The 14,015-nt window shown below is 43.9% G+C and overlaps 1 protein-coding gene across 2 annotated transcripts in view; it reads right to left on the bottom strand.

The window, feature by feature from the left end:
• LOC144784260 (mitochondrial Rho GTPase 2-like) overlaps nucleotides 1–14,015 on the bottom strand; it is a 1,917,079-nt gene that overhangs the window by 100,557 nt on the left and 1,802,507 nt on the right. The gene's annotated exons all lie outside the window — the stretch shown is intronic.

The following is a 14,015-nucleotide window of genomic DNA, read 5'->3' as shown; positions in this document are numbered from 1 at the left end:
AAAAGGTTCTTGATGATGGGTAGGACCGTCTGAGATGCGAGTAACATGGCCTCTGGAGGTGCCGGGTCGGTTGGAGAGCCGGATTTAACTTTCCGAGCCATAGATTCTACCACTTCCAGATCCATGCAGGGAAAATGGTCAAGTGTAGGTGAGGAGGCCAGTCCAAGGTCTGGCCCCCTGGTGGTATCCTGAGCTATTTGAGAAGTAGTGCCAAGAGGGAAGGAAGAGTATATTTTATTTACTTTGGCCGAGAAAAATTCCGCCAAATCATTGCATTGGGAGACAGATTTCTCCTCATATACACTAGGGGGGGGTGGTTTGGTCAGTTTTTGCAAGGTTTGGAATATTTCCCTGGATTTAGATTTTGAGGCTAGGATTTTGTCAGAGAAGTATGCTGTTTGGGCAGTTTTTATGTCCTCTTTATATGCTTTTATTTCTTCCCGATAAAGGGTTTTTTCCTCCGTAGAATAATTTGAGCGCCATTTTCTTTCTGCTTTTCGGCATTGGCGCTTTTTGTTCCTGAGGGCTTCCGAGTACCATGGTGCTGTCTTGTGGGAGCGTTTTACCATAGATTTCTTAAGAGGGAGGATAGTTTCGAGGGAGTGCAAAATCCAATTTTCGTACTCCTGGTTTGCCAGACAAGGATCTTCGTTATTAGGGGGAAGATTTTCCAATAGTTTGTTTGTCCATTCTTCCACTTGTATCCGTGCCCAGGATCTAGCATATCTAGTCGAAGGTGTTACGGGGATGGGTTTTTGGGTAAGCCAGGTGAAAGGCACCAAAAAATGGTCAGTCCAGGGGAGGGGGAGTGGGGACTCAATTACCGATTCCACACAGTTACTAAAGACTGGATCTAAAAGGTGTCCTTTTACATGGATTGAAGTGTTTACTCGTTGAGTGAGTTGTAGTGCGGCCAAGTCGTCGGCTAATGTAGTAGCCGTTGAATCCGACGGTGAATCAAAGTGTAAATTAAGGTCGCCTAACACAGTGAAGTTGGCGGCAGTGCAGATGCGTGACGCCACTATTGCAGGTAAGCAATTGTGAAATTGTTTGAGGGGGCCAGGTGGGCGATATATCAAAGTGCCCGAGAAGCAGTGGTTGGGGGAAAACTCCAGCGAGAAGGCTAGACTTTCACAGTGTGGGATGTTTTCCACGGAAAGTCTGCAACAATATTGATCTTTGAATATGATTGCTAGTCCTCCCCCTCTGCCGTCTGAGCGGTCTTGACGAGTGATTTGATAACCAGAGGGGAGGGATGCTACCACATCAGGGTCAGAGTCAGATGTTAACCATGTTTCCGTTAGAAACAGTGCGTCCGGCTTGCGTTCCTCCAAAAGGAGGGATATTTCCACCTTATGTTTGGGAAGGGATCTGCAGTTTAAAAGAAGCATGAAGTATTCATGCTTTAAGGGTTTGCTCTGCCCTGTGGAGAAGGAGGCATGACATTTTGGACAAGTGGCTGGAAGGGACGTAGTCTCAAGACAGTACCTCAAACAATCATGTCCCACAGGTCTCATGCTGAGAAGCGCGTCTGTGCTGTAGGATATGGTTTGTTTAGCCTGGGTTGTAAGGGGTATGGCCCCTGGCCCGGACTCGGCGCGGACGAGCGCAGACGAGCTTGCCTTATGCGCGCCTTCGGCGCGCATTCGTCGCGCCCGCTGCGCTCGTCTGCTGCGCTTCCTGCATAAACACATATTCATGGTAGGCAGATTGAGCTGCATAATGGATGGTGCAACGGTTTTGATCTGAGAGATGCTGTGGTGAAACATCTGAATCTGATCAAAGTGAAAATAAGAGTGAAAGGCCTTGGTTGAAAAAGTGCAAAGGATTGATGGTGCTCCGTCAGAGTTTCTCAGCCCCTAAGTAGTCCAATTTGCATGGAAAGTATGAGCCATTCTGATGGCAAGCTGATGACACAGAGCAAAGAAATGCTGAAACTGTCATGTTGAATTCCTTTTTTATTATTTTAGTTACTTATTTTAAAGAAGACTAACTGTTCCAAAAAGCTACTTACAGAACTCTGCACTAAAACAATTGAACTTGGCTATATATGATCTGATTACAGACCAAACTTGTGTTTGCCTTAGAAATAGAAGTAACATTGTTATATGCTCAGCTTTTGCAATTTAAAAAAAAAAAATACTGTCACTTGTGAAATGAAATATGTGTGATGAATTATAAATCATTTTATTATGATTTGAATTATCAGAAGGGTGGATTTGATGGAGCAGATTTCATCTGCAGTCATGCAGTTTATTTTTTTGGGCTTCAGACAGGCTGCATTTAAATTGCAACGCACATTTTGGTGCAGGTTAAAAACATGGCACATGAAAAACTTGAAAGTGAGGCCTATTCACTTCAGTGTGAAAATGCTTTTGCTGAATTAACATGTGTTTTTTTTGCAATGTAGAGAAAAGTGGCCTTTTTACCTTTGAAGATTCATTAAATGTGTTTCTCTCTTCCCAGCTCATCCCTTGCCAATCTAAATTTATTATTCCTGTCTTAATAGACTTTGACTTGTTGCATATTTTGATAAACATTTTCAGTTAATAACACCTCTTTTTATAATGTGTGTGAATTAATAATGCACTTGGGAAACATAATGGACTGATTTACATGAAATTAATATTATCTTTGTGTTTGTTTTATTTTTGGGGCCTACACAAAACATGGCTGCCTGTGAATCCATCAAGGCTATGACTTGCAATTTAATGAGAAGGGAGCATGCGCAGACTGTGGCAGCTTTCCTCATGACAAGAAGTCAAGGACAGCGTGAACTGCACATTCTTGTCATTCTGCCAATGTACCAGTTAGTTAAAAGTGTCCATCTACTGCGCTGAGAAGGAAGGAAGGATGAATTAGATTGAAACATTTTTCCTAGTAAATGTTGCAAATGTTTATAAATGTAGGTATTCATGTATGCTTCTTTTGTTAAGACTAGTGAAGTCGGGTTTTTAGAATGAGTCAGGGAAGTGTGACCTCATGCATCATGACTGACCAATCACGTAAAGGTTTTACTGAAAAATGTTACATCTTTGTGTACTCTGCCAATAATTATGGTATAAATACTGTCCTCTCTGGATGGGGGCTGGCACTTCTTCTTTTTCTCAGCTCAGCTGGCTTCTATGGGTTAGGTACGAGAAACGTCCCGGGAGATTGCTGAAGGGCGGGCTTGCGTCCGAGGAGTGTCAGGGGGAGGTTTCTTGCTTCCACGTCATATCTTGGCACTTCATGCCACATTCCTTTGAGGCCTGTGAAGGGCGGGCTGCTTTCCTCTTTAGACATAGACAGACAGAGAGTGCAGTGGATCAGGATAGGATTAGATGCTAAACTTTAAGTTTATGTTTTGACTAATTAATTAGGTCTGAAAAGATTTATTTGATTTATGCATTTATTTATCTTAATAGCATATTTTTGCAAACTATTTAAGTACTGATTAGCTTTGCAAGACTATTTTTCTTAGAAACTCTTTAAGACTTTTGCGCCACATTTTTCATAACTACATGTAATGCTTATATGCAGACTGTAATGTGTTCTGTATTATTGATATTTTTCCTGTTTTCCAAATTCTGTAACCTAATTGATATTTTACTAATGAATAAAGGGTCAGAGAAAAACTTAACTTTTGACTAGAAAATAAAACCCTTTAAAATAATCAACAACTCTCTTTATTGGCTTACAATAATAATTGTATTTTGACTGTTCATCTTTATTAAAATCTCCTGAAGGTAATACATGGTGTGAAGGGCCCAACACCTTTTGAGCGGTAAATTAGAGGTAGCATGAGGGTTTTGCATTGAGAAACTACCAGAAGAAATTACCGCTCTCCATCACCACCATTAGTTCTTTCTTCTCATCAAACGGCAAGTTTTCAACTTTGTTAATAAAATCTCTGGTGTCCTTGATGTAGGATTTTACATCGCTCAGAAAGGGTTTTAAAAAAACATCCACATATTTAGCCAGTGGTTCTAGTATAGAATCACACCCGGAGACTATTGGTCTTCCGGGCGGGTTTTGCAGGTTTTTATGCACCTTGGGCAGGAAATAAATCACTGGGGTCCGAGTTTTTTTTTAATTCATATATTCAAACTCTTTTGGGCCCAATATCCCTTCATCAAGTCCTTCTTTTAGTATGATTTGGATCTCTGCCTGGATTATATCAGTTGGATCATTTGTTAGTTTTCTATACCATTCTGTGTTGTCTATTTGACTTGTCGCTTCTTTGATGTATTTGTCTTTTTGCCAAAGCACCAGGGCTCCCCGTTTATCGGCCGGCTTCACTACAATGGTTATGTCTTCACTTAGATGTTTAATTGCTGTCTGTTGGTCTTTTGAGATATTTCTCCTAAAAAATGTTTTTTGTCGGCCCAACTGCGTGATTGAGGAAAGAACGGCTTGTTCAAACGCCAATATTTGTTTGGGAACCATTTGAGATGTCGGAGTAAAAGACGACTTATTTGATAAGTTAGATGGTTCTGGTGGTCTAGTATTTTCTTTGTTGTGAAAAAATGATTTTAATCTGATTTTTCTGAATAGATCTTGAGCCTCTATTTTTAGATTTATTATGTCTGTTTTAACTATTGGAACAAATTTGATTCCTAATTCAAGGACTGATTGTTCATGTATCGTAAGCTGTTTAGTAGAGAGGTTAATGATAGACGAGTTGGTTATGTCTTGTAATACTTCTTGTTGCGGGTTCTCATGGGGTGAGCATCTGTCTTTGTGACAGAGTTGAGCCCTCTATAGTCCACACACAACCTCATCTCTCTCTTTCCACCCTGTTAATGAGGTTTGGGGACTAGAACCACTGGGCTAGCCCAGGGGCTCTCAGAGGGTTCAATCACCCCTAGCTCCAGCATCTTGCTGACTTCAGCTTTGATGCTTTCCTTGACTTGGTCTGATTGTCGATAGATTTTGTTCTTGACAGGGTTACTGTCACCAGTTTCCACATCATGGGTACACCAGCTGGTCAGACCAGGGGTCAAGGAAAAGATGCTAGCAAACTGCTGCAAGACTTGCTTGCAGTCCGCCTGCTGTTGGGGAGTGAGGGTGTCTGAAAAGACTACTCTATCCACTGACCCATCTTGTGGGCTGGCAGAGAGGAGATCAGTGAAAGGTTCACTCTCTGCTTCCTGTTCCTCATCAGTCACCATCAGCATGGTGAGGTCAGCCCTGTCATTGTAGAGTTTGAGGCGGTTCACATGGATAACCCTTTTGGGTGTCCTGCTGGTGCCCAGGTTCACTAAGTAAATGACCTCACTCTTTTTCTCCAGGATAGGGTAAGGGCCACTCCATCTGTCTTGGAGAGCCCTTGGTGCCACTGGCTCCAAAACCCACACCTGTTGCCCAGGTTGAAACTCAACCATGGCAGCTTTTTGGTCATTGTTAGGGTTAAGGATAGATGCACTGCTGTTTATCGTCTGGTTTTTTAGAAGAAAACTTTATTCTATTGGTTGGTGCTCCTAGAGGTGGCGTCGAGTGTCCAACGACGTCTGTGTAACATGGATAGTAGTGAAACCGGAAGCCACCAGTTTCATCCCTTTAGGGCACACATGTGCTTTGTCTTTCCTTCAGAAAAAAGACTTCCACACTTTTTTTCAGAATGTTCATAAATCTCTATTTAATTCATATGAGATTTAATTTTTTTCATTTTTTTCATTTCATCTTAATCATGTAATTCTTATAACATCATAAGACTTCAGGCAATGTCGTTTTTAGGATATCCAATGCATTTCGGGCATTATCGTTATGCCCTTCATCAGGGAACAGACACTGTAAAAATGAGTGTGGTTTCAATTACAATTCAGATTGCATTAAAGTATTAATCACAGTAACATTCATCATGAATCAAGTTGGTAAATGCAAACGATTATGTTGTTCACTCTTAAGCTGTTAAATTGCTAAACTGATATTCTCAAATAAACCTACAACATGTGTTCAAAAGTTAATATTCACAATGGGTCGGTGTTTTTACTTACAAGCCTTTCTTCATCTGTGTGTTTAAATCTGTAAAAGAACGATGAAAGGCCTCGTCATGTTCGTTCTGAGATTTTAAAACGGGAGGTCTTGGGAATTCGCCTAGTGGGGTCGGCTGCAATAGACTAACCTGTGTAATCTTGGTGATGTGCTTCGATCCGTTTGGAACTCTTCCGAAACGCCGGCACAAAAGCCGGTCGCGTTTTACTATGTTCAAACTCGGTTCCGGTCATGTGACCGTGAAGATGGTAAAAAGACTACGGTTGTCTCGTGTGAAAGGGGTAGACCAATATGTGGTATGGGAACCCAGTTATGTTGGTGATAAGGGAACGTGCTTAGATTAAATTCGGGAACTAAGAATATATGTGGGAGTAAAAACTGTCGGGGTAAATATATTGTGAAAAAATAGTTAAGTAGGAGACCCGCTGTGAAAGGCTGATATGGGGCTAGAACATACGTTCCAGGATGCTGGTGAAGATGTGCTCCTCTGCTGTTTGAGCCACTGTGGTAGGGCTTGCATGTGAGAACGGTCTAGATTAGGGTGTTGTGTTGTGGCGAGTGCGTGGCATATCTTATGTACTGTTACAATCTGACTGTGTGGACTCACTCAGTATTGACAAGTAATGGTCATTGGAGCAATTTTACAGGTAACATGATAGTTCAATCCGGTCGTTAAGACCCATCGGTTTCTGGGTGGTTAGTTTTTGTATCCAAAAGTTCTCTCTCCTTAATAGGTGTTTGGTGTTGTCTCTTCCTTCTGTTCTCAGTACTGTTTCAAGTATCACAAACTTTAATTGTGATATGTTGTGTTGTTTTTCCACAAAGTGCGCTGACAGAGCTGATTTAGTGTTTTTCAATCGGATGTTAGATTTATGTTCTGTAAGGCGAACCTTGATGCGCCGTTCCGTCTTCCCCACATACATTTTCCCACATGGGCATCTTATTCCGTAGATCAAGTTATTAGTGTCACATGTTGCGTTTACCTTGAGTTTGATTGGGTGACCCTTCATGGGGTGGTTGATTGTATTTCCCCTGATTATGCTGTTGCAGTTGCCGCAATTGAGGCATGGTTTTGTTCCGGTGAACTTGGTAATCTCAGTGGGTTTGTTTTGTACAATCTCACCTAGGTTGTTTTCTCTTGTGAAGGCAAATATTGGGGGGGAGTTTGAAAATATATTTAAAGTCCGGTTCTATGTTCAGTATCGCCCAATGTTTCAAGATGATGTTCTTGTATTGCTTGCTTGCTGTTGAAAATTTAGAAACCACTACAGTCCGTGTTTGTTCTGGCTTGGCCCTGGAGGTTAGGAGTTCGGTTCTTGTGATGTTATCAATCCTTCCTTTCGTTTCATCAATAAGTGTTCGAGGGTACCCTCTGTTGGCAAATTTGTTAGCAGTTTCTTTTAGTCTTAAGTTGCAAGTTACCTCTTCAGAGGTGATCCTTTTTACTCTCGCCATTTGTGAAAACGGTAGATTTCTTAAGAGGTTTGGCTCATGGAAACTTGAGTGGTGTAACATGTTATTTATGTCAGTTGGTTTTACATATAGATCTGTGGAGAATCCTTCTGGAGTGATTGAAACTTTGACGTCCAAGAAGTTGACAGTGGTGTTAGATATGTCCCATGTTAATTGAATGCGTTGGTCAATCTGATTGAATCCTGTCAGTGCATTTTGTAAGCTGTCTTTTGTACTTGTCCAGATGATGAACAGATCATCTATGTATCTTATGATCATCTTTAGGTTGTCTGTCCATTCTTTTTTAGCGAATATGTGTTTATTTTCATACCACTGCATGAAAATGTTGGCATAGACGGGTGCTGCCGAATTGCCCATGGCCATCCCGGTGAGTTGTTGATACCAAGCTTGGTTGTATTTGAAATAACTTTGATACAGCGTGAAATACATCAGTTCCATCAGGAAAATTTGAAAGTCGATGTCTAGGTCTGTGTTCATGAGTGCTTCTTCCATGGCTTTTTGGTCATACCAGTGCTTCTTCAGCTCCTGGTTGGCCTCAAGATTTTTGGATGCTTTATCCATGTACTCAGCCATTCTGGACCTTAGGCCAAGCACATAGTCCACAATGTCCTGTTTGGGTTCTTGGAGAGGCTATCCCAACCCTCCTTTACAAAACAAAGTGGTGCCCTTACAGGATGACCAAACAGAAGTTCAAAGGGTGAAAACTCCACTCCGTATAAGCGAAAAGCAGGCATGGCAACAGGACATCCCATCTCCTTTTGAGTTTTTCAGGGAGCCCCATGATCATACCTTTCAGTGTCTTGTTGAATCTTTCTACAAGACCATTGGTTTGTGGGTGGTATGGGGTAGTGAACTTGTACTGCACCCCACACTCCTTCCACATGTGTTTCAGGTAAGCAGACATGAAGTTGGTACCTCTTTTTTGAAACCACCTCCTTAGGAAACCCTACCCTGGTGAAGACACCTAGGAGGGCCTTGGCTACTGCAGGAGCTGTAGTGACCCTAAGGGGAATTGCTTCAGGGTACCTAGTAGCATGATCCACTACTACTAGAATGAATTTGTTTCCTGAACGCTGTGGGAGGTTCAAGTGGACCCACAATGTCCACACCTACCCTTTCAAAGGGCACCCCCACCACTGCCAGTGGTATCCGGGGGGCCTTTGGCTTGCCACCTGTCTTGCCACTGGCCTGACAGGTAACACAGGAGCTCACAAACTCCTTCACTTTTCGGTTCATCTGGGGCCAGTACAAGTGGCTAATCAACCTTTCCCAAGTTTTGGTTTGCCCAGGGGTCCAGCTAGGGGGATGTCATGAGCTAAAGTAAGAGGAACTACCTGTACTTCTGTGGCACTACCACTATCCTGGTAGCTCCAGGATTGGGGTTTCTTGCCTCAGCATACAGTAATACCTCTTCCCAATAAGCTCTGTGGGTACCACTGGCATCTGCCTTGGCTTCTGCAGCTGCTTGCTGCCTCAGGCTTTCAAGAGTGGGGCAGTCTCGCTGACCCTGGCACAGCTCCTCCCTAGTGGGGCCCCCTGGGCCCAGGAGTCCAGCCTGGTAAGGCTCAAGCTCCATAGGCTCAGTTCCCTCCAGGGTTTCCAAGTCCTCTCTTTGGGGAGAGGGGTCCTGAGAGGCTGGCTGTCTAGAAGCTGGTTCCCTAGCCTCCTTGCTTTTTCTCTTGGTTGGTTGGGCCACACTTTCAGGCTCCAACCTCACTTGTTCACCCTTCTTTTTGCTCCGTGCTCTGGTTTGGACACACACCAGTCTAGGGATACCCAGCATGGCTGCATGGGTTACTTGCTCAACTTCAGCCCAGGCTGAGGTCTCCAGGTAATTTCCAAGCAGACAGTCAGCTGGCAATTGTGGTGAGACCACTACCAGTTTCAGGCCAGTAACCTCCCCCCATCCTAATGTTGCCATAGCTAGGGGGCGTTGGGTGGTAATGCTGTCAGCATTGGTGACTGGGTAAGTTTTCCCAATCAGGTAGGCTCTGGGGAAACCAGCTTTTCCCTTACCATAGCTGGCACCTGTATCCCTCAGGGCTTCTACTCTAGTTCCATTGATGGAGGGGTATTGCATATATTTGTTACAGTTGGTTGACCACCCAGCCACACTGGCAACCTCCATATTCCCCAAGCAGTCTAGACTAGCTTGAGTGTATTCCCAGATTTGCTCTGGGTACTCCTCTGATCCCATCTGTAGATTTACTGTCCCTGGAGTAGCTGGAAGGGGTGCCTTAGGGGCTTTGTAGTAGGGGCAGTTCTTGTCTACAGTTAAATGTCCCAACTTCTAAAGTTGTTACAATAGGCCTTGTTAGGATCAAAGTTTCTTTCCCTATAGGGCTGAGGCACATAGGGAGTAGATTGGGACCCACCCATCTGAACAGGTTTTTTGGGCCCTTTGGAAGACTCAGACATTTTATCTTGGGGATTCTCACCTCCATTTCCCTGGGGGGTTTTGTGGCCACCTTCTTTTGGTCACCGCCAGTGGCTGTCCTTGTCACCCTAGTCTTGACCCAGTGGTCTGCCTTCTTTCCCAATTCTTGGGGAGAAATTAGACCTAGGTCTACCAAATGCTGATGTAACTTTTCATTTTTGCAATTACTCAAAATGTGTTCCTTCATAAACAAATTATACAGTCCAGTAAAGTCATGCACATTGTGTCCAGTTAACCAACCATCCAGTGTCTTTACTGAGTAGTCTACAAAATCTATCCAGGATTGTTTCTGGGTTTTGTGAGCCCCCTGAACCTAATTCCGTGCTCCTCAGTGGTGAGTCCAAATCCCTCAATCAGAGCCTTCTTCATGAGATCATAGGACCCTGCATCTGGCCCAGAGAGGGTCAGAAGTCGGTCTCTGCAGTTACCAGAAAACAGTTCCCACAGGAGGGCCCCCCAGAGAGGTTTCTTTAGCTGTCTGATTTCACAAGCCCTCTCAAAGGCTGTGAACCACTTGGTGAAGTCATCACCTTCCTCAAATTTAGGGACAATCCCTTTGGGGATTTTAGGATCATACGATTGCTCTCTATCCTTGTTATTGGTATTGCTGCCACCAGAGATGGGGGCTAGGCCCATCTCTTCTCTTTCTTTTTCTATAGCCAGGAGCCTTGTCTCTATGTCTAATCTCTTAGCCAACTTTTCTAGGAAGTTGTCCTCTTCACTGGGGCTTTCCCCAATGTGTTCCCTGGGGACTAGTCCACCTGTGTGGTTCCTAGGCTCCCATAGGCTGATTCTTGGAGTCAGGGGTACAGGGACCCCCTCCTCCCTAGGAATGATGGGGGGATTATCAGTGTCATCCTCCTCATCCACTCCTTCTTCCTCTGGCTGGGTGTCACCCTGCTCAGAGGGGTGGTCTTTTGTATACTCAGCCAGGAGCTCTTGGAGCTTTTGTTTGGTTGTATGCAGACCTACAATTATTTTCTTTACTTTGCATAGAGCCTTCAATTCCTTGAAGTCCAGGTGCAACTAAGGTGTGAGGTCGAGTTCCTCTACCATGTTTGTATTATCTTCACTAACAGCTGGGTTCTGTTGAGACATTCTAACCTGATAGTCCTAACCCTCTACCCTAGCTTGTAGTGACTTTTTTTCACAAAATTCTAATTGGACTTAAGCAAGGCCCTATCAGATTTTTAGTATTTTTGGAAAAGACCAATTTCAGAATTCTAAAGGCAATTTATGAGTTCTGTCGTGTGATCAGATGGTAACCAAGTAGTCCAACAAATGCAAGTTTGTATCCCACCGCTGATCCACCAATGTGAGAAAGTTGCTATATATATACTCGATTAGATGGAAGTACAGTGTGTATAGAGTCCACCAACCCCAGAGGTATAACAGAGGTTAAAGTCAGAATTGACCTTACTCTCCAAAGTGGTAGCTTGGTCGAGCAGTAAGGCAGTACCAGAGGACAGTGTAAAGCATTTGTTGTACACACTCAGTCAGCAAAAGGTTTCACATACTCAAGGACTGAACTCCAGGCCAATTGTTTTTATATCCACAGATATAGTTGTTTTATTTTTATAACCAACAGTTCTCAAAATATACTTTTCAAGGTACGAGTACTCATGTAAATAGTTTGCAGAGGAGCAATTCGTTTGTACACACAATAATTACAGGATAGCTAATCAGCAACACAGTTCTGAAACACAATCTAGCATTGAGCTCAATGGGTTTTTCATAGGAAAGTACAGTTGATTACTTTATGGATGACTTTGGTAGTTCCAGGACTAGATCTTATATTCAGTCCTAGGGTCTAAGCTGAAACCAGATTAGCAAAAACGTTTTAGTTACTGTGATGATTTTTCCTGAATATAAAGCGGTTTTAAAAGTTCACACTTAGAAACTTTTCAAGGTGATTCTGACAATGTTATCCAATGGGAGGAAATTCAGGTTACAGGTAAAGTATGATCGCTTTACTTTTGTAACCCAGCACTAGTTTCCTAGGGCCAGCACTGGGGGCTTAACTCAAAACAGGTAGGTAATTGCGTTTCAGTATTTAGTAAAATTTTTAAAGAATATTTGCAGTTTTCAAAAGTAGACACTTAGAAGAAATTTCATAGAAAAGCAGACAATGGGTTCCTATGGAGAAAATACAGGTTACTAGTAAACCCGCTAGGGATTACTTTTGTGGTTCAGTACTGGGCTGAAAGGTACAGTACTGGCTTCTCTCCTGAACACAGGTGAGTATTTTCGAATTCGGACTTTGGCTGATTTTATAGGAATATTTTCAGTTTTCAAAACCTCACACTTAGAAAATGTTCGAGTCAAAATGGGTCAATGTTATCCAATGGCAGGTAAGTGAATTATCGGTTTCCAGGTGAGTACGTGGTTGGTGAAGTTAGGGTTCTGGGTGTAGACTCAGGGGTCCCCCAGGGTCAGGTGAGTACAGTTAGTTCAGTCCCAGCGGCACAGGGGCGGCCGGGTGCAGGGGTAGGTAGGCCCAATTTTATCCAATGATGGAAAGGAGGCCTTCGGTTGGTGGATGCCGGCTAGCAGGCCACGCGGCTCTGGGGGCTGGGCTCCGGGTCACTTGCTCTGGGCAAGGAGGAAGCCCCTGTGCCGCCCTTTGGGGTACCTACCTGCCTATTAGCATTGGCAAGGTATGAGTAGTTCTTTAGGAATAGTAAGTTTCTCAAAGAGAAAATCCTCTTCCAAAGGCTCTTTATGAAGTTCTATTTCATGATAATAAGCAGCCCTGTTAAGGAGCTCAATATAGCCGATGTTGTCATCAGGTGGGGAGGTTCTGGAGGGATACAAATCTAGGTCATTATCTGTATTTGGATCTGTGTGGTAATCCTCCCGAGGATCAGTGTCCTGTGGCGGATCCTGATCCTCATCCCCTTCATCCTGTGGGTCAGGTGTAATCGGTGTTGATGGTGAATTTAATGGTGTAATAAGCAAGTTAGGATTAGGGGGAGAAGAAGGAGGTGGAATATAAGGAGGAGAAGGGTTAGAACCCACATCCTTCTTAAGAGGGATATGATAGTCCTCTGGTATGTACATTTTCCGTTTTTTTGGAAGGGTTGCCTGAATATGTCTTGTTTTAGGGTTTATTACCAGCTTTTTCTGTTTTGGGTCCAAAGTTGGCTCATTGGACGGAGACTCTTTGGGGAGAATTTCTTTCGCTTTACGTGGTGATTTTGGCGCCAAATATTTTGTCTCCGAGCCCTTGCGCGTCGAAGGTTTAGGCTCTGAGTGTTTGGGCTTGGAGGGTTTCGGCTCCGAGTCTGTCCTTGGCGGGTTTTGGCGCCGAGTCTTTGGACTTGGAGGGTTTCGGCTCTGAGTCTTTCGGTGTCGAAGGTGGAATATTCGGTCCCGAAGGTATGTTGACCGATAGATGCTTGGTCTTATGTCTTGGTGCCGAAGGTGTCGGTTCATCATCTGAGTGGGGCTGGCTCTAGCCAGAGCCAGAAGACTTCTCTTTTTTGTTTTGGTGCCAGGCAGGAGGGCGGGGCATCAGAAACTTTTGTCGTGCCAACCTGAAACCGAGGGCGAAGGAGGGACCGGAGCCTTTCTCTCATGGTGAATGGGCCCAGGGGGATCTGTACTCCTAGTACACTGACCCGCAGTGATGTCTTCTTCCATGTCGGAGTCGGCCTTGGACACGCAGATCTGCTCTTCTTCCTCTGGGCCTTGAGCTGGTTGTTGGATATCGGAATCTTCTCTGAAGAGGTCCGGAACAGAGTCGCTCTGATGTTGCATCTCATGGCGTCAAGCCAGACGATCACGAAGTGTCTTTTTCCATCTGAATGATCAACACGCGTCGTATTCCTTCTCGTCATGTTTCAGGGATAAACAGAGGTTGCACACTTCGTGCAAGTCTGTGCATGGAAATTTAGCATAACACCCGGGACATAGCTTAAATGGAGTCTGTTCCATCGATTGCTAGCACTGTCAGCACGGGTAGGCCCAACGGCCTGCCTCGGGTTTTCCGATAAAAAGTTTTCGAAGTAAGACGATGCACGTCGAATGAGGAACCGCGATCGATAACAATACCGTCGATGGTAGTGGATTGCTCATCGAAGGGGTTCGGAAAAGGTACCAAACCGGAGTGCAGCAATACACATTCGAA

The sequence above is a fragment of the Lissotriton helveticus genome, chromosome 10 (assembly GCF_964261635.1).
Source record: "Lissotriton helveticus chromosome 10, aLisHel1.1, whole genome shotgun sequence".
Lineage (NCBI taxonomy): Eukaryota > Metazoa > Chordata > Amphibia > Caudata > Salamandridae > Lissotriton > Lissotriton helveticus.
This window is presented reverse-complemented; position numbering and strand designations above follow the sequence as displayed.